The following is a 23321-nucleotide window of genomic DNA, read 5'->3' as shown; positions in this document are numbered from 1 at the left end:
TTGGTCCCCTTTAGTGGGACCACACTTGCAGCTTAGTCCCTAAACAGCCCTTATGATCTGCTACAGCACCTTCATATCTCTGTTACAAATGACAATTCCTGTTACTGATGAAGCAAAGAAGTTTTTAGCTCTATATTTCAGCAGTTTCCGGTGTTATATATTCTCCTTTGTATCTGCTTTGGGTGAGTCAGAGTGAAAGTGAAAGAGCTGTAGGAGGAATGTGAGACAGGCGTATAACACACACTATTCTTATATGCTGCTTGTTCTGGAGGAGTGTGTCTCCGGAGAAAGAAGAGATTTCGTGCAGCTGTACCTATAAAAGCGGAAAAGAAACCAATAACATTTATAGAGACTTTATCTAGAAGTGTAAGGGACCCCAAACAATAAGAGAAGAATCAGAGAACTTCAAGCAGGAGCAGCAACGAACGGTAATGTGACTTTTCTTATGCACAAACTGTTCTTCAAGCCAAGTAACTCTCATTGCTCACCTATTGGTTTCTGGCCAATTCTTTTCTGAATATATAGATTTGTAGATATTTATATAAAATTTACCAGGTCCCTGGGTGTACTCCTTAGGCTCACTCTCCCATCCAAAAAAAAACCCAGAGGTTATTTCTCAGACAGGAATGACTCATGTCCTTTGTTTTCCTTAAAGGGCAAGTCAACCCTAAAATAAAAATTTGTCAAATAAAAGAAAACAATTCTACTGGATGCCCGAGTGAGCTTCTCCAATAGGTGCACAATTTGCGGTGAGAGAAGCTTGCCCCAGAAAAATCTGATCTGCAATGTGTGCTCTTATCTTCCTTTGTGCCTCCAATCAATGCAGTTTTTACTTGATGCTCCTGTGGTGACACTGAGTGTAAATCCATTGCCCCAACTCTCAGTAAATATCCGAACACTTAATGCAGGGGTGCCCATACTTTACTAATGCAAGGTCTACTTATAGTCATGATTTCCCATTATGATCTACATCCATAATAGCTTTGTTAGCATTCTGCTCCATGGTAAATGTTACTTAAATATTGATTGATACCTTTTATATAAATGATTTATGAGAAAATGAACACAACAACCATTTCTTATGTAACCTTAACAGAATAAATGAATAATAATAATAATAATAATGAAATATGAGGGTGATTTAGACAAGCTGATTGTTGACAGCAGAGCCGGGCCAGGCCGGCCAGACGCCCTAGGCAACCTGGCCGGTAACAGCGATAGCTGAGCGCGTTCATGCGTGAATTGTCGCTAGTGTGTATGTGTGAGAATACAACGGACAGTTGGGGAGAGAGGGTACCAGACATGAGGTAGGCGACAGAGAAGGTATGTGCCAAGCACCCCCAGCTTTCCACCCTAGGCACGTGCCTACTCTGACTACCCTAGTTCCAGCCCTGGTTGACAGTGTCTTTAGATCTACTGATCACCAGCTAAAGGTCTGCTGGTAGATCCCAATCTACGTTTTAGGCAAGTAAACCTTTAAAATAAGTTCATGTAAAATTGACAAGGGTGTTATTCTAAGCACTTTTGCAATGTACATTCATTATTTATTTTGTTTTTATTCCAAGATATTAAGGGATTCATGTACTGTTAATATGAATGAATTTTGTTACAACTGCGCCACCTGCTGGTCAGTTTCCCACCAGTCTGACCACCAAGTAGTCAAGGAAGAAAGAGGCTGCTCTGATTTTCTTCTGCTTAGGAAAGATTTGAGAAAGGTTTCTAATTGTTTTCCTATTGGGTATTGGGTAGTAGGTGAGTTTGCTGGGCCAGAGGCAAAGGGTGCAGAACATGTGATTTTAGAAAAGGGAACTCAGAGCTGTGCACCTTCTAATAATGTTCCCAATGCTTCTGCCTGACCCTAGTTACAGCCTAGTTACACATACTGAAAACCAAGTCAAACCACATTTAGTTGCTATAGAAATGCAACACACACAATTGAGGGAAAAGAGCACTATGTATTACGTAAGAGGTTGCATGGTTATTGTTTGGATATTTGTGAAACCCTCTCTGAATAAAAGGGACCTGATATGGTTCTGTCACAGGACATTGTTTCTTTGGCATAGCTCCTCACAGGACAATAATGTGCCTCAAATTTAAATAAGCCAAGAAGAAAACCTTCACCAAAACCTTCCTATGTGTATTCAAGAAGACCATAGACCTCCAATTCTTCACTTCTGTGGGATCCTTGCCCTTGAAGAGGTATCCTAAAGAGGAGTTCCTCATAGAGGGAGGCAAAATGCCTCTTCCTAAGCAGTCTCTAAATACCTCGACAAGAAGGCTTTAAAAAAGCTCAGCTACTGGACCTGGGGCTTTCTTTAGTCTGAGCTGTTCTGTTGCACTTCATAACATCCTCATTCTTTTCTTGGCCTTTAGGATAATACAAAGTATAAAATATTTGATCGTGAAGTGGATGAGGTGCATCTTAACTAAGGGATGCATCTAATGTGGACACATCCAATGAGTGGCAGAGAGCTGCTTGATCATCTGGCCAAAGGGCTTACAGTTATGGAGTCTGGGATTTGTGTCCCAGGCCTTGTGCCCCAGGCCTTGCAACCCTAGGGTGCTGGAAAATCATGGTTTATGCAAATCAATATGATTCAATGTCACTATCGCACTTCACAAAAGCACTTTACAGCACAATGCTCTTTACCCCATTGGGTGTATTGAAATGTTTAAATTATGCATTTTTCTTTAATTATTTTTTTTCTTTTTTCTTAAACTGTCACTATAGCACTTGTGCCCTTTTTCTGGATTTGGTGCAATAGCCTCTGGTTTAAAAGCATGGATTGGGGGGGGGGTATGTGTGGCCATTAGGCTCTTTCCCCACCTGAGGGCACATTACATTGTTGGGATCTCAACAGAGGTCCATTGGTTTATCCCAACCCCTTGTAAGCTTTAGGGCTGGAGCGTGAAGGACAAAGGGCCCCCCTAGCTTTGCGGCAATGGTCTGGAGAACCTTGTCTCCTGCTGCCCCTAGTAACTGGCCGCTCATTGCCTCTGGTACGGTGATCATCTATATAGGTAAAAAGGTCCCCTGCTATTTGTCTATAATGTCCTCTAATGTACTTGTAAAGTCTAATCATGTCCCCTCGCAAGCGCCTTTTTTCCAGAGAAAACAACCCCAACCTTGACAGTCTCCCCTCATAATTTAACTCTTCCCTCTCTCTAACCCAGGGGTCCCCAACCTTTTTTACCCACACATTCAAATGTAAAAAGAGTTGGGGAGCAACACAAGCATGAAAAAGTCCCATGTGGTGCCAAATAAGTTCTGTGATTGGCTATTTGGTGGCCCTTATGTGGACTGGCAGCCTACGGGAGACTCTACTTACACTATATGTAGTTTTTATGCAATTAAAACTTGCTTCCAAGCCTGGAATTCAAAAATAAGCTCCTGCTTTGAGGCCATTTAGAGCAACATCCAAGGAATTGGTGAGCAACATGTTAGTCACAAGCAATTGGTTGGGGATCACTGCTCTAACCAGTTTAGTTGCACTTTGTCTCTGCATTCTCTCCAGCTCGTTTATTACCCTCTTAAGGACTGGAGTCCAAAACTGCCCCCATACTCCAGATGAGGCCTCACCAGGGACCTATAAAGAGACATAATTATGTTTTCATCCCTTGAGTTAATTCCCTTTTTTATACAAGAACTTTATTTGCTTTAGTAGCCACAGAATGACACTGCCCAGAATTAGACAACTTGTTATCTGCAAAACCCCCCAACTGCAAACTTACTGTAGAGATATGTCCCATGTGGCCCCCCTTATAGTCACTGACTAACTCAGAATTAGAGAGCTGCAAAGCAGGAAGTAGTGTTCTGGCTATTATGTTCAGCCTTTATACATTAAATTTTTGGCTAACTAACTATATTAGTTAAAACTTTACTAATATAGTCTATTTACCCAGTCTAATATGGACATTAGGACACAGCATTATAGAGATGTATTGTTCTACCTTGGAAAAGAAACATAAGGCACCAAACCTGGTAAGATAACTTTTTAGAGGGTCATTACGGGCTTTTCGGATCCATCCCCACACTCAAGAAACTTTTGGCCCATAAAGAAATCTTAATGGCAGGTCTGCTTTTTATATTTGTAGGGAAGAAACAAGTCATTGTGGTGATTGATAATGTGAAGGACAGCAGCAAAAAGGCAAAGAAAGAAAGAATGAAAGAGATCAGCCATAACGGTCTTAAAACTTTGCTCTTGTTCAGTAATAGAGATAGAAGTTCAATCAATGATGGCAGATCTGAAAATTAAGTGGAAATTAACCTGAAGTGTATAAAAAAAGTCTTGAAAAATCAAAAAGGTAAATTGCTCTTTCTACCTTGTGCTAAAATTTATGGTAAAATTGTAGACATTTTGCTTAATGTTACTGGATTTATGCATTTCCCTCTTTGTATATAAAAATGAATTCTGTAAAGACCAGATTTTAAATGATTTAATTCATCATTCTCCTTTAAACAAGCAAAACGTTAATAAACACATTGACACACACACTCAAATCTCATTCACAGGGCAGGAGTGCTGCTTACATTGGATTTCAGACGGGTTTCATGAGCTCAAGGCATTACACTCAGTTAGAGCTAGAGGGCTGATTTACTAACAATGGTGATTCCAAAGATTAAGTGGTATTTGTTACACGAAAGAGAGTTTTGCATTGGGTCAGGAACCCGCAGAATACTCATAAAGTGGTTGTGTTTTGTGCAGAAAGACCCCAGTTCCCTTAACCATGTGGGCAGTGTGTGGGGTACCCTGCTTGGGTACACTGGACGATTGCCGGTTTACATTTCCCAAACTCCCAAACTTACCACTTATTTTTTCCCCTGACCCAGTTGATCCATCTCCTAGTGAGATGACTTCTGCCCATCAGTAATGCCACTTCTGGTTTTCATGGGTCCTGGGTTGGATTAAAGTGCTCACATTTCCCCACTTCCCAAATTTTGGGTTTGGGTTTTATGGACATGGTGCTCAATAGTGGGCTAGTGGGTCTGGTTCTAAGAGTCCAGATTGGACATGGGTCTGGCCAACTAGATCCACGCAGGACTCTAATATGAAATAGGTGAAAGGAGATCACCTTACTTTAGAGTTTTCAAAAGTTTCAGATGTTTGCTTTCATTTTCTAACTTGTAGTCTAAAGGTGACCATACATGGGCAGATTAAACCTGGCGATATTGGTCCTTTACACCAATTCGGCACTGTATCTGCCAATGTATGGGGGCTTCCGACGGTTCTTCCAGATCTATATCTGGCCACGTTATCGATCGGGAAGGTTTCATTTTTCATGCGATCGACCCATCGGAGCCCATTGCTCCTCATTGTAATCCGATCGTTTGGCCCTAGGGCCGAAAGTTTGGATTAACCCAGTATAGCCCTGCCATCGGTCGCATATCGGGGAAAGATACGCTTGTTTGGCGATGTCGGCAAACAAGTGGATTTTATAGTGTATGGCCAGCTTAACATATGGTTGTAGTCTAACCAAAAGTAATTGCTTAATGGTTGGGCTGATGAAATGAAGCAGGACAGGATTGCTTGTTATACAGTCACACGTGTCATACAAAATGGTCTCCCCTCTTTTAGCACAAAAGCTAATATATTTATAGAAATATTCTTTATAGTAAAAAAATACTTTTTTACCAGACATTCCACATTTTCTGCAAACCAAAAATACTGACTGTATAGACGGCTAATGGTGTCCCTTAAAATAATTATAACCAAAAAAAAAAAAGTCTAAGAGTTAAATGTCAACCCACATACAGTAAGTTACATGTAAAATATCCAGGGTCTTTACAAAGGAAAGGTTCTGCTTCCTCTATAGCCAACAAGAACCCCCCTTCCCCAGCTGCGGAAATCAAGCCAAGAGCGTCGGCACTTGGTGGATAGTGGGTGGAGTCTAGGCGGGGAGTGGGCAGAGTCTGAGCTGGAAGTGGGCGGGAGGATAGGGCTCAGAGTCCGCTGGGCCCCTCTGAAGATTTTTTATGCCACTGACGGGTCCCTAGACTTCTCATAAGAAAGAAAATCCCAGCACCTTCTGCTATAAATCATATGCAAATGTAGGACCAAAGGAATGCTGGAGGCCTGATAGGTAACGTGTAAAAAGGGCATATACCTCTGACTGCCACATAATATTGTAAACTGAAACTCTATTTGTATTTTATTTTGTAGCCACAAAATCACCACCAGGGAAGCTCCTAAATATAAAAAAAAGTAAGTAACATCTAGTATAAAAAACACTTTCTCTCCCTGTTTAGTCTGCTCTGCGGGACTTATTACTATTATTATTATTCTATTAAAGTGCCCAGCTTGTCAATAGCAGCAATGATCCAGGACTTCAAACTTGTCACAGGGGGTCACCATCTTGGAAAGTGTCTGTGACACTCACATGCTCAGTGGGCTCTGATTGGCTGTTGAGAAGCTAAGCTTAGGGCTCGTCACTAATTATCCAGCAGAAAATGAGGCTCCCCTGTAATATAAGCTGATGCTACAGGTTTGCTGATTATTCAATTCTGATGCTAATTGCACTGGTTTCTGTGCTGCCATGTAGTAATTATGTGTATTAATTTCTAATCAGCCTTATATTGTGACATTTCTATTTTATGTGTACTGTATATTGTGATTGGGTCCCTAAGCTCAGTAAGTGACAGCAGCACAGAGCATGTGCAGTGAATCAGCAGAAAAGAAGATGGGGAGCTACTGGGGCATCTTTGGAGACACAGATATTTACTGCTAAAGGGCTGTGGTTGCCTTGGGCTGGTACAGCACCAAATATCATGTACAAAATTTCTACCTACTTCTTTAGTTAGGCTTTAGTTCTCCTTTAAAGCACAGTTATTCTTTTGCACCAACAACATTATTATTTCTATTATTCTTGTATGACATCTTAGTGAGCTGAAAAAGATAAATGCTGTTTAGCCATTCACAAGATCCACCTGAAAATGTAAAGAATCAGAAAGACATTATATGATTTAGTCTTTCAAAAATAAGGAAACTGCAATTCACTTTGGGGTGCCAATAGGATAGGCCCCCAGGGACACTGAGGGTCCAAGAGCAGAGCCCTGAATGTTCACTTAACAGGCAATGTGCAAAAAAAATGGGTGACATTTTACTGGGGTTGCAAAATTTCTTTGTCCTTTAGCTGCATTGGTAACATGTAATACAGGTACAGGATCTGTTATCCAGAAACAAATTAACCAGAAAGCTCAGAATTACAGAAAGGCTGTTCTCATAGATTCTATTTTATTGAAAACTCCATCCATAAAAATGATTTCCTTTTTCTGTAATAATAAAACAGGCTGAGTAACTGATGGGTTGTTCTGTGACCATATAAAGACACAAGGCCGCAGGCTGAGTTATACAGGGAACTCTGAGTATCACTCATGTATTATAAGGGATAATGTACCCCCTACTGTAAATGATAAGGATATTAGAAGTCACTGAGGGGTTGTTCTGTGACCATATAAAGGCACAAGGCTACAGGCTGAGTTATACAGGGAACTCTGAGTATCACTCATGTATTATAAGGGATAATGTACCCCCTACTGTAAATGATAAGGATATTAGAAGTCACTGAGGGGTTGTTCTGTGACCATATAAAGGCACAAGGCTGCAGGCTGAGTTATGGGAAGTGGGATATCATCATTATGTATTGTAATGTATATATTTAATTTAATAATTTGTTCCTTTTCCTATTAAAAGCATTTGACAGTTGCAATTTGCTCCAGAGAATCCACTGAAAACTATGAATGGATAATAAACCTTCTACAAACAGAAGAATTCAACAGTCTAGTGAAAGAACCCCAGTCTATAAACATCTCAAACAATTTCTCCCAATTCCTAAATGACGTCTCTGGTTATACATTTGCCATCCTGTATCACTCCAAGAGAAGAGGGAGATTAAACATCACCGACGTGACAGACTCACTCTATGATAAAGAACTGGAATACCTGTATGGAATTTTGGGTAAGAAGATTGTACTGTCCATATATTTCAATTTGCCGGAAAACCAACATTGTGAACAGTGTAAGGCACCCAATGCAATAGGTTATTTGATTTGGGGGTCTACGCAGAAAGAGAATGCTGTTCCCGCAGTTCCCCAACTTGTATTTAAAGGGATCCTGTCATCAGAAAACATGTTTTTTTCAAAACACATCAGTTAATAGTGCTGCTCCAGCAGAATTCTGCACTGAAATCCATTTCTCAAAAGAGCAAACTGTTTTTTTTATATTCAATTTTGAAATCTGACATGGGGTCAGACATGTTGTCAATTTCCCAGCTGCCCCTGGTCATGTGACTTGTGCCTGCACTTTAGGAGAGAAATGCTTTCTGGCAGGCTGCTGTTTTTCCTTCTCAATGTAACTGAATGTGTCTCAGTGGGACATGGGATTTTACTATTGAGTGTTGTTCTTAGATCTAACAGGCAGCTGTTATCTTGTGTTAGGGAGCTGTTATCTGGTTACCTTCCCATTGTTCTTTTGTTTGGCTGCTGGGGGGAAAAGGGGAGAGGGGTGCTATCACTCCAACTTGCAGTACAGCAGTAAAGAGTGATTGAAGTTTATCAGAGCACAAGTCACATGACTTGGGGGTGCTGGGAAATTGACAATATGTCTAGCCCCATGTCAGATTTCAAAATTGAATATAAAAAAATCTGTTTGCTCTTTTGAGAAATGGATTTCAGTGCAGAATTCTGCTGGAGCAGCACTATTAACTGATTCATTTTGAAAAAAATGTTTTTTCCTATGACATTGGTCATTATTTAGTTAGTAGTACAGGTATGGGGTCCATTATCTGGAAACCTGTTATCCAGAAAGCTCCACAGGTATGGGGTCTCTTATCAGGAAACCTGTTATCCAGAAAGCTCCAAATTACAGAAAGGCTGTCTCCCATAGACTTTATTTTTCTCCAAATAATCAAAAATTTTAAAAATGATTTCCTTTATAAAACTATTAAAAATAATAAAACAGTACCTTGTTCATGATCCCAACTAAGATATAATTAATCCTTATTGGAAGCAAAACCAGCCTATCGAGTTTATTCAATGTTTAAATTATTTTTTAGTAGACTGTGGGAGTTATTTATTAAAGACAGAATGCCAAAAACTCATATAAAATCCGAATTTTTAGTGGGAACAAAAACTTGAATTTTTTTTTTTTTAAATTTAATTAATTAAGTCAGAATCTGAAAATCCGGCATCTCAGACCAACTGAGGTTGGATAAAAGTCATATGGGAGAGGTCTCTATCCCGTTTGGAATTTTCTGTGCTCTTTGCTGGAATTAGCCCGAAAGGCCGACTATTTTGGACTTTTTGGGCAAAAATCCAAAAAATTTGGGCTTTTCTGAAAAAAGCCAGAAAAATCGAGTAATTCAGGAAAAAAAAAATCTTTATACAAATAGTCCGATTTGGATTGTCGCTCATTTTTAAATTAAATCACTCAGAAAAATTCATATTTTGATATGTTATCCCCCTGGGTATGAAGATCCAAATTATGGAAAGATCCCAGTGTCCCAAGGATTCTGGATAACAGGTCCCATACCAGTATGTAGAGTAATGACGTAAATGGCATTTCCAAGACAAGATTTCCGAACATATTTGACCAGTCCATGTAAGTAATTGTTCAATGTACACATTTTAACTATGTTTGTGTCCTAAGGTGTCCTCAACTCAAAAAAAAAAATTTTTTGTACAATACAAGAGAATGTAATTCTCATCTATATATTATGCAAATATTTCCAATGTTTTTTAAAGACATAAATACAATTGCAGATGAAAGCAATAGGCCTGTATCACTTTCTGTCCTCTGGTTCTGACTCCTAAAAACAGTGTAACAAGGGTCTTTTCCAGATACTTCAATAAATGATAGAATGCCAATCACATCTGCTTCCATTTTAACGAATTCTCATTAGTGGCTTCATTGGTAAATGAGAAACTTTGAGTGTTTTAATCATGTGTGCTATTTTGTGCTCAGGAAAAGACAAAGTAATTGTGGTTATTGATGATCTGGTCGACTCCAGTGAGTCAGAGAAGAACAGAATCCTACAGAGCCAGAAGAGCATTGGCCAGTGGGCGAGTGACCTGTTCCTCTTTAGTGTCAGTGATAAAGACTCCATCAAATCTCAATCCCAAGATAAAGATGTGGAGGAAAAGAGGAAAAAACTGTATAATATTCTAAGTCAAGGTATGGCAAAGTCATAAATATTTTGTGAACATCGAATTGCACTTAACTCTATCGAATACACTACATCCCTCACTGGTCTGACAATGTCTAGAATGAGTTATTGGACAAGACAAAGTTTTTTGCTTGCAATTTAAAAAAAAAAATGTTAAATTAATTTGTTGGTCAATAAGTATGAAGTGCGTTAGCCAAACAGCACAGTAGTTCAGTGGACATCACCATACACTGCATAAGAGGGAGTAGGAGTCCTTATAACAAAGTGATAGGCAGAAGAACTGAGGGATTCTGTCATACTTTATATGGTGCTGTTTTTATTTATAAATGACACTGTTTACACTGCAAATAATTCACTCTACCATGTAAAATTTAATTCCTAACCAAACAAGTGTATTTTTTAGTTGGTGATAATATTGGTGTGTCGGTGCATCTCAGTTCATTTTGCCTGGTCATGTGCTTTCAGAAAGAGCCAACACTTAGGATGGAACTGCTTTCTGGCAGGCTGTTGTTTCTCCTACTCAATGTAACTGAATCAGTCTCAGTGGGACCTGGATTTTACTATTGAGTGCTGTTTTTATATCTACCAGGCAGCTGTTATCTTGTGTTAGGGAGCTGCTATCTGGTTACCTTCCCATTGTTCTGTTGTTAGGCTGCTGCGGGGGAAAATGGGGGGGGGGACCATCTAGTCCCTAAAACTTGTACACTGATTCCCTTTCTAGGCAACAATGTCAATGGCAACTTTGGGCGACTTCAAAAAATGAAGCGCTCCCAGTGTCATCCTGCCGGCGATTTCGATTCTAGCTGACGGGAAGGCAGTTTGTGGAGATTAGTCACCTGAAGAAGAGGCAATTTGTCTCCCCGAATCTCCATGTGTGTCTCTGCCCTAATACTCCTTGGTGGAGCCAAAAACTGCTTGACAAGTTAGTCCTTATCCTGCCTATCTCTTCTAGAGAGACCTATGACAAGATCTAACAGCCCCTGACTAAATCCTGCACTAATAATAAACTCCAACTTGACTCCCTTCTAACTAACAGAGTCTCTGGCAAAAAAAAAAACCTTAGAACTAAATGGCATTTTGGCACATAGTTGCCAAACTTGGGAGAGCTAACGGTCATGTTTGACCCAAGAAGTGTAGCATTATTCCCTCCATAAACTAAGGAGTCCTGAAGTGGCCAAACTTTAGGGGATTGCACAATAAATCAGGAAATTATTTATCAGTCCCTTGCACATAGTTCTTATACTGTTCGTATTTGCTGAATAATGTTGGTGGATGTGTAACAAGAACATTCTTTCTAAATCTGCACAATTCATATTATTTTCTGTTATTTCCACACAACCCAAATATGCACCAGTGGCAACAATGCCAGAACAATCAGCACTGCATTTTCTACAGGACACACTTAGGTAATTGTTGGATAAGGTGTTGTTATGAGTAAATTTGTCTGTTTCTTCTGTGTTTCAGCCACAAAATCCAAGCTAAGGCCAAGGCAGCCTGAATAAACATGTAAGTTTGTTTCTGATTTAATCTGACCGAGAATTAGGGATAAAGTTTGCTAAAGGTCAAGGCGTGTATTTCAGCCAATCCATGGCTGGCGATAAAATGCGCTCATCACTACTAATAACTGAATTTGAAATTATCAGCCAGATTTCTCCTGATCCAGGCTCCAATTATATTTTATTTCTCCATGTCTGAGGATGTCACAATGCTGCCATAATTTAACATGGGGGCAATAAGCCACGGCCACCAGGAAGAAATTAGCTCAGGGTTTAAAGGAGAAGGAAAGGCTAAAACTAAGTAAGCTTTATCAGAAAGGTCTATATAAATACACCAGTAAACCCTCAAAGTAATGTTGCTCTGAGTCCTCTGTCAAAAGAAACACCAGAGAGATCTTCTAGAGCTTTTAACTCAGGTGTAGTAAAACATTCTGCAGAATAAATATAGCATTCTAGCTTGCACTATTGCAGCTAATCTATTGGCAAAAAACTGCCCCCATAGCTTTCTTCTCCTTTAACTGTAGTAATGGTAATTACAACAACCTTCTGCTTGTTACAGGTTACTACTCTGGTGTAACACTCTTTTCCTCCACACAGTTACCCATGGTTTAAACACAGAGGGGTTGTAAGGAACCCTGGTGGTCTAGCGGCAGCGGGGTCCACGCCGCGTCCTTGGCGTGGACGCCCGTCACGTTGCTCCCTGCTCCGTGCCGGCTCCTCTAGGGCACACGCATTATTTAAAGGTGCAGTCGCGCTGGCGTGATGACGCCAGCGCGCAATTGGCGCGAAATTCAAACAGTTTAAAAGGGGAATCTGGTTTTCAGCAAATTGCCCGTTGTTAGGTTCAATTAGTTTGTTCCTGGGTGTTTGTTCTGTGAGATTCCTGTTTGATCTACTGTGTTTGACCGTTGCTTGCCTGCTTGCTACTCTGATCTCTCCAATCCTGACCTTGCCTGCCTGAAACTATGTTGTTCTCTCCAATCCTGACCTTGCCTGCTTTCCGACTATTCTACGATCTCTAATCCTGATTCTGGCCTGTCTGACTATTCTAACTGCTTGTGCTGGCCCGGCCTGCCTGTTCCTGGTGGCTTCCTATCTTCCAGCATCCTTGTAAACAGTCGTGCCCCATTGCCTGCCAGAACTTATGCCTTGTACCTCTCATTAAGTCCAGGTGGCATCTGAGTACGCCGAGGGCTCCTCCCGAGGCCAAAGGCGGTCACTTAACTGGTGAAGTACGAGCCGAGACCAGGGTGCTTGGCATCTGTTCTGGTGTAGGGTGCCGACCGTGACAGGGGTTCATTTATAAAAGTAGCCCAGTCCACCAATTGAGTCCAAATAGGTTCTAGGAGGGCTCCTATAGGCTAAAACAGCAATTCGGCAGGTTTTAGATGTCGAATGGTCGAACTCGAAGTCGAATTTTTAAAGAGACAGGACATGATAAATTTAGAAACTAGAATTTTTGTATTTTTTTCAAATTCAAATCAAATTTGTACTATTCCCTAGTCTAAGTACACAAAAATAAGCTCGAAATTTTTTTAATTTGAATTTTCACTTCGACCTATGATAAAGCTGCCCCTAATGTGCAATCATAACTGCACATTTTAAGTAGTGCTGCCCTGAAGCGATTTATATCAGATTAACAAAATTGCCTATAACCCATCGCCCATTAACGCTGTGAATATTCTTGCGTGAAAATTAACTCCGCTCACATTTTTACTCAAGTGCGATGAGACAAATTTGTCTTACGATAAGTGCAGTTAATTACGCAATAAAAGTATTTAGTGCCAGGGTTATTTCTGGGAAGTTTTTCGGTGCTCATTTAGGTTAACTGCATAATCTGATATAAATCTTGTGGGTTTTCTTGGTGCCACTGGCAATGGCCACACTAATGAATAGTTTATATAAAATAGTATTTATTAGAAATTTATGAATGTATTATTAAGTATACTTATGGGTAATTACGTAATCAGGAATCAGTATCATTCTTCCCCAGTGCAATCACTCATTTTCACTGTTAAAAACTTGAATTTACATCGCACCCACTATACAATTTTTGTACAATACAGTTTTTGTATGTTTTTTAATTTCACATAACCCCACTCTCCAGGTGGCAATAAAAAATGGCAACAGGTTTGTCTATATTTGGAGACAATTTTGGCGATATTCTTTAGTAAACCTTGCGAGCCAACTTACATAGCATGAATACAATAATAGGCATCATGTACAGGTATGGGATCCATTATCTGGAAGCCCAAGAAGGAGACCGTCCATTGACTAATAAAATAATACAAATTGTTTTATTTATTTTTTTCTCTGTAGTAATAAAACAGTACATTGTACTTCATCTAAACTAAGAAATAATTAATCCGTATTGGAAGAAAAACAATTCTTTTGGGTGTATTTAATATTTAAATCATTTTCTAGTAGACTTAAGGTATGAAGATCCAAATTACAGAAAGATCTGTTATCCAGAGAACGCCATGTCCCAAGCATTGTGGATAACAGGTCCCAATCCTGTACTGAAAGAGCTCACAAGGACAATTGCAGCACAAAAACCTGTCAATAGATCGATTAGAGGGGAAATATCATAAATTGGATTTACATTTACCTGATAATTTAACAAAAGAAGAGTATCAAGTTTAGGTCATTTGATAGACGGCTCTACTGATTATGAACAGGGATAGTTATATTGCTGAGGTGAGATGACAGTTGATTATCTTAAAATAATCTTAAAATCCAAATCAACTGATTTTGTAGATCAAGCTTTAAAGGGATCCTGTCATCAGAAAACATGTTTTTTTCAAAACACATCAGTTAATAGTGCTACTTCAGCAGACATCTGCACTGAAATCCATTTCTGAAAAGAGCAAACAGATTTTTTTATATTCAATTTTGAAATATGACATGGAGCTAGACATTTTGTCAATTTCCCAGCTGCCCCTGGTCATGTGACTTGTGCCTGCACTTTAGGAGAGAAATGCTTTCTGGCAGGCTGCTGTTTTTCCTTCTCAATGTAACTGAATGTGTCTCAGTGGGACATGGGTTTTTACTATTGAGTGTTGTTCTTAGATCTACCAAGCAGTTGTTATCTTGTGTTAGGGAGCTGCTATCTGGTTACCTTCCCATTGTTCTTTTGTTTGGCTGCTGGGGGGGGGGAAGGGAGGGAGGTGATATCACTCCAACTTGCAGTACAGCAGTAAAGAGTGATTGAAGTTTATAAGAGCACAAGTCACTTGACTTGGGGCAGCTGGGAAATTGACAATATGTCTAGCCCCATGTCAGATTTCAAAATTGAATATAAAAAAATCGGTTTGCTCTTTTGAGAAATGGATTTCAGTGCAGAATTCTGCTGGAGCAGCACTATTAACTGATTCATTTTGAAAAAAATGTTTTTTCCCATGACAGTATCCCTTTAAGTCTTAAAGTGATAGATGAGAAATTAGCTCAACATCCCTAACATCCTCATCCTCGAAGATATGTTTTTATGTCTTTCCTAAAATACATATAAACATACATATAAAAATTCATATAAAAAACATAACGAGCACCCCCAATGTACACCTATTTTTGTATATAAAGTGATCAGACCGTTTTCATACTGTAAGAAATGGGCACATTATATTGATGATGTATTTGTTCAGAAGATCAATAATACATTACCTGATATCACGTTTTCTTTAAATGTCAGTATTTTAAGCCTTTTCTTCTTAAGAAGGTCTTTAAAGGAGTAAACCTGGTAACATAGTGATATAGTAAGTTAGGTTGAAAAAAGACACCTGTATCAAGTTCAACATTTTAACCTACCTACCAGTGGAAGGTAAAAAAAACCTTAAAGGGCACCTGTTGGGTAAAAATGTTATCCCCAACCAAAGGTGTGGACCAAGAGAGCCAGCATTTTTAAAAAACTACTGTTATCCCCAACCAGAATGCGGGCTTTATTAGCCCACACCTTTGGTTGGAGATAAAATTTTTACCCAACAGGTGCCCTTTAAAAATAAGTGAATATAAAATTAAAGAGGGTGCTATTCTAAACACTTTTGCAATATACATAATTTTTTTTTTAATCCAAGATATTAAGAGATAAATATATTGTTAATATAAATGAATTTTGTTACAACAGCGCCACTTGCTGCTCATTTTCCCACCAGTCTGACCACCAAGTAGTCAAGGAAGTTGTCAGGAGAAAGAAAAAGGCTGATGTTCTTCTGCTTAAGAAAAATTTCTCCTGACAACTTCCTTGACTAAGTGGTGGGATAAAGTAAAGAAGGAATCTGGGTTCCCTCTTAGTAAAATTAGATAAAAGTGCAAATAAGGGTAAGTGTAAAATTAGAAAATTAGAAACGTTAAATTTGTTAGGTCTCAATAAAGAGTATGACCTCAGCCCAACTTTTAGGTAAATTATGAGCTTTTATACGTATTTATCCCTTTTTTTCAGGTGTTCAAATGGACTTCTATGACTTATCATAAGGATCACGTATGTTTGGATACATTTTATGAACTATTGGTACTGTAATTTATATAGAAATCGATGATGTATAGCTTGATAAAAGACAATGTTAGTTGAATCACTGCTGTAATGCTTTATAAAATACAATAAAGACATTTTAATTGAAACATGGTGCTGCAGTTACTGAGTGACAGTGGAAAGTGGCCATTGGAGAACACGCATTGCTTGAAAATATTAACAAATGTTGTGCTGACTGATTGACCTCTCCTTGTGCTGCTCTTTACATTCTCAGTTCCCTTCCTACCATAAATCTCACCCAAACTGAGCTTCAAGATGGGCTTCCAAGAGAATCTAGATACAGTATATTCTCTAAATATCTCACCCCAACAAACCTTCAAATTGAACCCAGACCCCGATCCAGTATCATAGTACCCCTGTGGTGGTTGTAGCCTCAAAGTTTGGGAACCAGTGTCTTAATAGCTCCTGTGCCTGGACTTTACTTTACCCTCAGCACTTCCCAATTCCTGTCCATTATTTGTAGGTAACTGTTGTCAAGTATCCCTTAGAACTCACCCACATATAAAGAGGATTTACTGTTATATAAAGGGAATATGCACACTGCAAATCCTACCCCTGACTGATGGAAAATGCCTCTAGCAGATAATTGAGTTTATTTGGAATTAGAGAGGCCAGTCAGGCCCAGGCCCTAGGCAACCCAGCCACCAAGCCCCGTCCCACGCATGTGCGCAAGCGCGAGACGGAGGGGAGGGAGAGTGACGAGAGGGAGGTACATCGATGGAGGGGAGGGAGGAGGGAACGAAGAGGACTGAGAGGTGCAGAGTAGGGGTAGGCAGAAGAAAATGTTAAAGGTAGCTGCCCAACAACCCCTATTATTGTGCCCTAGGCAGTTGCCTCTTCTGCCTACCTAGTTCCAGCCCTGAGGCCAGTTCACAGTGATAAAGACTAACTTATGTTTGATGACAAAGAAGAAACATTACAAACCTATGTTTACCAGACATATTTTCTTGTCTTTATCCTATGTAATGTGTGCTTAAAGACCGAATGGTGCATCATTAATATTGTCACGTACTGCACGTTTGCACAAAGAAACTACCTGAAAATGACCAGAAAATATATGACGGTCCATGGGAACAGTTCACTTAAGGCATCCACTTAGTCTCAGTAGTAGTTTCATAGAATAATTCTCATCATGCTCCGACACTTTCCAAGTTGATAGCCCAAAGAATGCTGGGAACTGTTGTTTGAGCAGAAGCTATTGCTGGACAATGTAAATATGAAATATGACCAAGCACTTGCAATGAAAATTATTTGCACATTGCATGTAAAAATTTTGTATAATCGATTTCCAAAAAAATTGATACTACAAACCCTCAGATTATATAATTCCACCAGCACAGATAATCCCCCTTCATGAAGGAGTCCTGCTAATAAACGGAGGTTGTATGATGATAATCTAATTATCTCAACGACCAAACATTGAGTAGCTTCAGATTCCCTGTTTGTCCTGTTTAAAGAAATAACAAAAAACATGTATTTTTTGTGATTAAAATGCAGGCAAAAAGTATGTTCAGCACAGACTCTATTCACTGAACTCATGTTGAACAATGGGGTGTACTGCCAAATTTGTAGTAGTAGCAGAGAAGTCAAGACATTCCAGGATGTTGAGTACCAGGAGTGACGCAATTCCATCAGAAATTTTTCAACACAATTGTGCAGGGATGCACAGAATCCACTATTTTGGATTCAGCCGAACCCCCGAATCCTTTGTGAAAGATTCGGCCGAATACCATATGCATATGCAAATTAGGGACGGGAAGGGGAAAACATGTTTGACTTCCTTGTATTGTGACAAAAAAAGTTACGCGATTTCCCTCCCTGTTCCTAATTTGCATAGGCAAATTAGGATTTGGATTCGGTTCTGAATCCTACTGAAAAAAGGCCAAATCCTGTCCGAATCCCAAACCGAATCCTGCATCGCTACAAATGTGTCCAATTAGCATCACAGTACTAGGGTTATTGAACATGTTTTGACATTCTAACTGCCATTGCAACAGGCACTTCTCCTCACTTCTATGACGCTGGCATTTTGGGACAAGAATTTGCATTGTGGATCAAAAATATTGTGACAAAATCATGTAAACATTAAATAAACCCAATAGGCTGGTTTTGCTTCCAATAAGGATTAATTATATCTTAGTTGGGATCAAGTACAAGCTACTGTTTTATTATTACACAGAAAGAGGAAATAATCTTTAGAAATTTAAATTATTTTATTATAATGGAGTCTATGGGAAATGGCCTTTCTGTAATTCAGAGCTTTCTTGTTAATGGGTTTCTGGATAGCAGATCCAATTGTAGCAAGAGATTTGGAAGGTTTTTTTCAAGAAGCAAGTTTAAAAATTCAAAAAATTTTTATTTCCAAGCTTTCTTTAAAAACCAACGAACATGTATCATTTAGGAAACGCACTTCCTGGACTATGACCTGTGTAATCATCTGACGCGCTTCATGCTTCACTCTGGCACTTCACCCGATACCTGTATAAGAACTTTAAATCACAAGAGCACAAGTACTAAAACAAATTCATGATAATAATGGGTTATGAAACATTATTGAATGTTATCAAACATTTTGGGGCAAATTCACTAAAAGGCAAATTTTTTTCGACAGGCGCAAATTCGCTACCAATATGCTAATTCAGTAAAATGCGAAGTTGGGTCTCTGGAGCCGAACGCTGGTGAAGTTTCTCTAGTGTAAATTTGTCAGTGTGAGCATTTCGTAACGAATGTTCACTAACGTTCATTTCTGCCTAGCAAAACTTCATTCATACCCTTACACTTTACATAGTTACATAGTTAAATTGGGTTGAAAAAAGACAAAGTCCATCAAGTTCAACCCCTCCGAATGAAAACCCAGCATCCATACACACACCCCTCCCTACTTTTAATTAAATTCTATATACCCATATCTATACTAACTATAGAGTTTAGTATCACAATAGCCTTTGTATTATGTCTGTCCAAAAAATCATCCAAGTCCCTCTTATAGTCATTAACTGAATCAGCATCACAACATCACCCGGCAGTGCATTCCACAACCTCACTGTCCTGACTGTGAAGAACCCCCTACGTTGCTTCAAATGAAAGTTCTTTTCTTCTAGTCTGAAGGGGAGGCCTCTGGTACGTGATCCACTTTATGGGTAAAAAGGTCCCCTGCTATTTGTCTATAATGTCCTCTAATGTACTTGTAAAGTCTAATCATGTCCCCTCGCAAGCGCCTTTTTTCCAGAGAAAACAACCCCAACCTTGACAGTCTACCCTCATAATTTAACTCTTCCCTCCCTCTAACCAGTTTAGTTGCACTTAGTCTCTGCACTCTCTCCAGCTCATTTATATCCCTCTTAAGGACTAGAGTCCAAAACTGCCCCCATACTCCAGATGAGGCCTCACCAGGGACCTATAAAGAGACATAATTATGTTTTCATCCCTTGAGTTAATGCCCTTTTTTATACAAGACAGAACTTTATTTGCTTTAGTAGTCACAGAATGACACTGCCCAGAATTAGACAACGTGTTATCTACAAAGACCCCTAGATCCTTTTCATTTAAGGAAACTCCCAACACATTGCCATTTAGTGTATAACTTGCATTTATATTATTTTTGCCAAAGTGCATAACCTGCATTTATCAACGTTGAACCTCATTTTCCAGTTTGCTGCCCAGTTTTCCAGTTTAGACAAATCACTCTGCAAAGTGGCAGCATCCTGCATGGAACCTACAGTTCTGTACAATTTAGTCTCATCTGCAAAAATAGAAACAGTAATTTCAATGCCCACCTCCAGGTCATTAATAAACAAGTTGAAAAGCAAGGGACCTAGTACAGAGCCCTGGGGTACTCCACTAACAACACTGGTCCAATTAGAAAATGTTCCATTTATCACCATTTTTTGTAGTCTATCTTTTAGCCAGTTCTCTATCCAGGTACAAATACTATGTTCCAGGCCAACATTCCTTAATTTAACCAGTAACCTTTTGTGTGGCACTGTATCAAATGCTTTAGCAAAGTCTAAGTAAATCACATCCACTGCCATCCCAGAATCGAGGTCTCTACTTACATTCTCGTAAAAAGAAATTAAGTTAGTCTGGCAAGATCTATTATGCATAAAACCATGCTGGCACAAACTCATAATATTATGATTTGCTATGAAGTCCAGTATCTTATCCTTTATTAACCCTTCGAAAAGCTTTCCTAATACTGACGTCAGACTAACTGGCCTATAGTTTTGAGGCTGAGAACGGGATCCTTTTTTGAATAGAGGCACCACATTAGCAATTCGCCAGTCTCTCGGCACTATGCCAGATCTCAATGAATCCTGAAAAATTAAGTAAAGAGGTTTGGCAATCACAGAGCTAAGCTTGCTAATAACCCTGGGATGAATACCATCTGGCCCTGGACCTTTGTTAATCTTAACATGTTCAAGTCTCTTTTGAATTTCTTCATGTGTGAACCATGCATCATTAGTTGTATTACTAGAATTGGGAGTGTTAAGAAGGAAACCTTCACTTACTGGTTCTTCATTTGTGTAGACAGATAAAAAATATGAGTTCAGAATCTGCGCTTTTATTTTGTTTTCATCAACCAGCTGACCCCCCTCTGATAGTAAGGGTCCCACCCCTTCCTGCTTAATTTTTTTACTATTGACATATTTAAAAAATTATTTTGAATTTTTTTTACTGCTTGCTGCAATATCCTTTTCTATAGCAATTTTAGCTTGCCTTATAGCTTCTTTGCATGATTTATTGGCCTCCTTGTACCTTATAAATGTTTCGGCTGTACCAGCTAACTTGAAAGCCTTAAAAGCACGTCTTTTCTTACCCACCTCAACACCAACGCTTCTATTGAACCAAAAAGGTTTTGCTTTGCAACGACGTTCCTTGCTTACAAGTGGAATATACTGACAAGTATATTTATTAAGCAGCATTTTAAAGACTTCCCATTTTTGTTCTGTGTTTAACCCTGTGAAAAGCATTTCCCACTTAATATGTTGCAGAGATGCCCTTATACTGTCAAAGTTTGCAAGTCTGAAATTTAGTGTTTAGTTACTCCCTTATAGAATTGCTTCTGCAACAGAATCTCAAAGGAGACCATGTTATGATCACTATTCCCTCAATGCCCCTCACTCACACAAATGTTAGAGATGAGTTCAGTATTGTTAGTTATTACAAGGTCCAAAAGAGAGTTATTCCTAGTAGGTTCTTGAACGAGCTGGAATAAAAAGTTATCATTCAGCATATTTACAAACCTACTAGCTTTTTCTGTCTTAGCAACCCCATTACCCCAGTCAATGTCTGGATAATTGAAGTCACCCATAGCAACAACTTGACCCATCTGTGAAGCCGCTTGTATCTGCAAGAGTAGCTGGGCTTCATACTCGACACTTATACGAGGTGGTTTATAACATACACCAATGATAATTCTTTTTGTTACCTTTTGCCCAGTTAAAATCTCTACCCAGAGTGATTCTACACCCTCACCAGTGCCAGCTATTGTTATTTCTTTAGTGCGTGGCTTTAATTCAGGCTTTACATACAAACACACTCCTCCACCCTTTTTAATCCCTCTGTCCCTCCTAAAAAGGGTGTAACCATTTAAATTCACAATCCAGTCACATGTTTCATCCCACCAGGTCTCAGTGATACCAATTATATCATAATTTTTAGAGCATGCAATTAATTCTAGGTCTCCCATTTTACCTGACAAACTCCGTGAATTTGCAGCATACAGCAGAGGTTACTACTTTTACTTTTGAAATGTGCATTACTTAGTGAAGAATTATACGTTAAGTTAGTATTATTCTGTTTTCCTTGTAACAGAGGGACCTCCTTAGCTGGTAAACTGTATGCCCCCCTCACTCCTCCCCCATGACCCCTTACTAACCCCACTGCCCCGTCTACCCTAGCGTCCCCATAATTCTTTATCTCACCTCCCCCCCCCCCTTGCCTAGTTTAAACACTCCTCCAACCTCTTAGCCATTCTTTCCCCTAGCACCGCGGACCCCCTTCCATTGAGGTGCAAACCGTCACGGCTGTATAGGTTGTACCCCAACGAAAAGTCAGCCCAGGGCTCTAGGAACCCAAACCCTTCCTTCCTGCACCAAGACTTGAGCCACGCATTTAGCTCCCTAACTCCCGCTGTTTTCCTAAACTTGCACGTGGCACAGGCAAAATTTCAGAAAAGATTACATTGGAAGACCTTTCCTTGATCTTAGAGCCTAGATCCCTGAAATCATTCTTTAAGGTCTTCCATCTACCATTTATTTTGTCATTAGTACCGATATGCACTAAGACAGCTGGGTCGTGCCCAGCCCCACCCAATAATTTGTCTATCCGATCAACCACATGCCGAACCCTGGCACCAGGTAGACAGCAAACTGTTCGGTTGTAGCGATCCGGACGACAAATTACCCTATCCACTTTCCTAATAATTGAGTCCCCTACAACCACAATCTGCTTAGGCCTGACTCTACTCTCCTCCCCACCACTACTAGAGAAACTGGTCTCCCGGCTGTTAGAGAGATCAGCCCCATCTAGAATTGCCAATCCAGAGTTCATACTCCCATCATCTTCACACAATCTGGCAAATTTTGTTGCGATGTATAATCTCCGGATCAGCCTCCATTTTCCTTTTGCCCACCTTAGATTTTCTAACTGTCACCCAGTTAGCTGCCTCAACATCCTGCTGCTGTTCTGTTCCCCCCAAACTATCTGACCCCGCTAGGTCCTGCTCAGTGAGCAAAAGACTCCTTTCAAGATTGTCAATCGACCGCAGTGTTGCAATTTGTCTCTCTAGTGCTCTAACTTGAGCCTCCAAAGTGGCAATTTGCTCACAACCACCACAGAGGTAAGCATTTTGGATCTCTTGTTCCAAATCTGCATACATATGGCAGACTGTGCACTGAGTCAGACCTTCAATCTTGCTAGTACTCATTATCCCAGTTACAGATCAAAACAGGAAAAAATATAAATAAATATATAAAATAAAAATGAGGGTTTAGAACAAACTTTTGACCTAGTTTGAACCTCCTTTAGTTTTCAACTCCGGTGTTTGTAACTCCACTTACAGATCCCCCACTTAACTCCGGTGTTTGTAACTCCACTTACAGATCCCCCACTTAACTCCGGTGTTTGTAACTCCACTT

At 39.6% G+C, this 23321-nt stretch overlaps 1 long non-coding RNA gene across 1 annotated transcript; it reads left to right on the top strand.

The window, feature by feature from the left end:
• The first annotated feature begins 226 nt into the window (after positions 1-226).
• Positions 227-16265, top strand: LOC121398271. The gene is made up of 7 exons (XR_005964216.1): positions 227-428; positions 4096-4305; positions 6162-6203; positions 7692-7956; positions 9960-10169; positions 11626-11667; positions 16093-16265. It is a non-coding gene; the product is annotated as an uncharacterized LOC121398271 (long non-coding RNA).
• Positions 16266-23321: the final 7056 nt, after the last annotated feature.

This window comes from Xenopus laevis, chromosome 9_10L (assembly GCF_017654675.1).
Source record: "Xenopus laevis strain J_2021 chromosome 9_10L, Xenopus_laevis_v10.1, whole genome shotgun sequence".
In the NCBI taxonomy this organism is placed as follows: domain Eukaryota; kingdom Metazoa; phylum Chordata; class Amphibia; order Anura; family Pipidae; genus Xenopus; species Xenopus laevis.
Note: the sequence above shows the minus strand (reverse complement) of the source record. Positions and strands in the feature narration are given on the sequence as shown.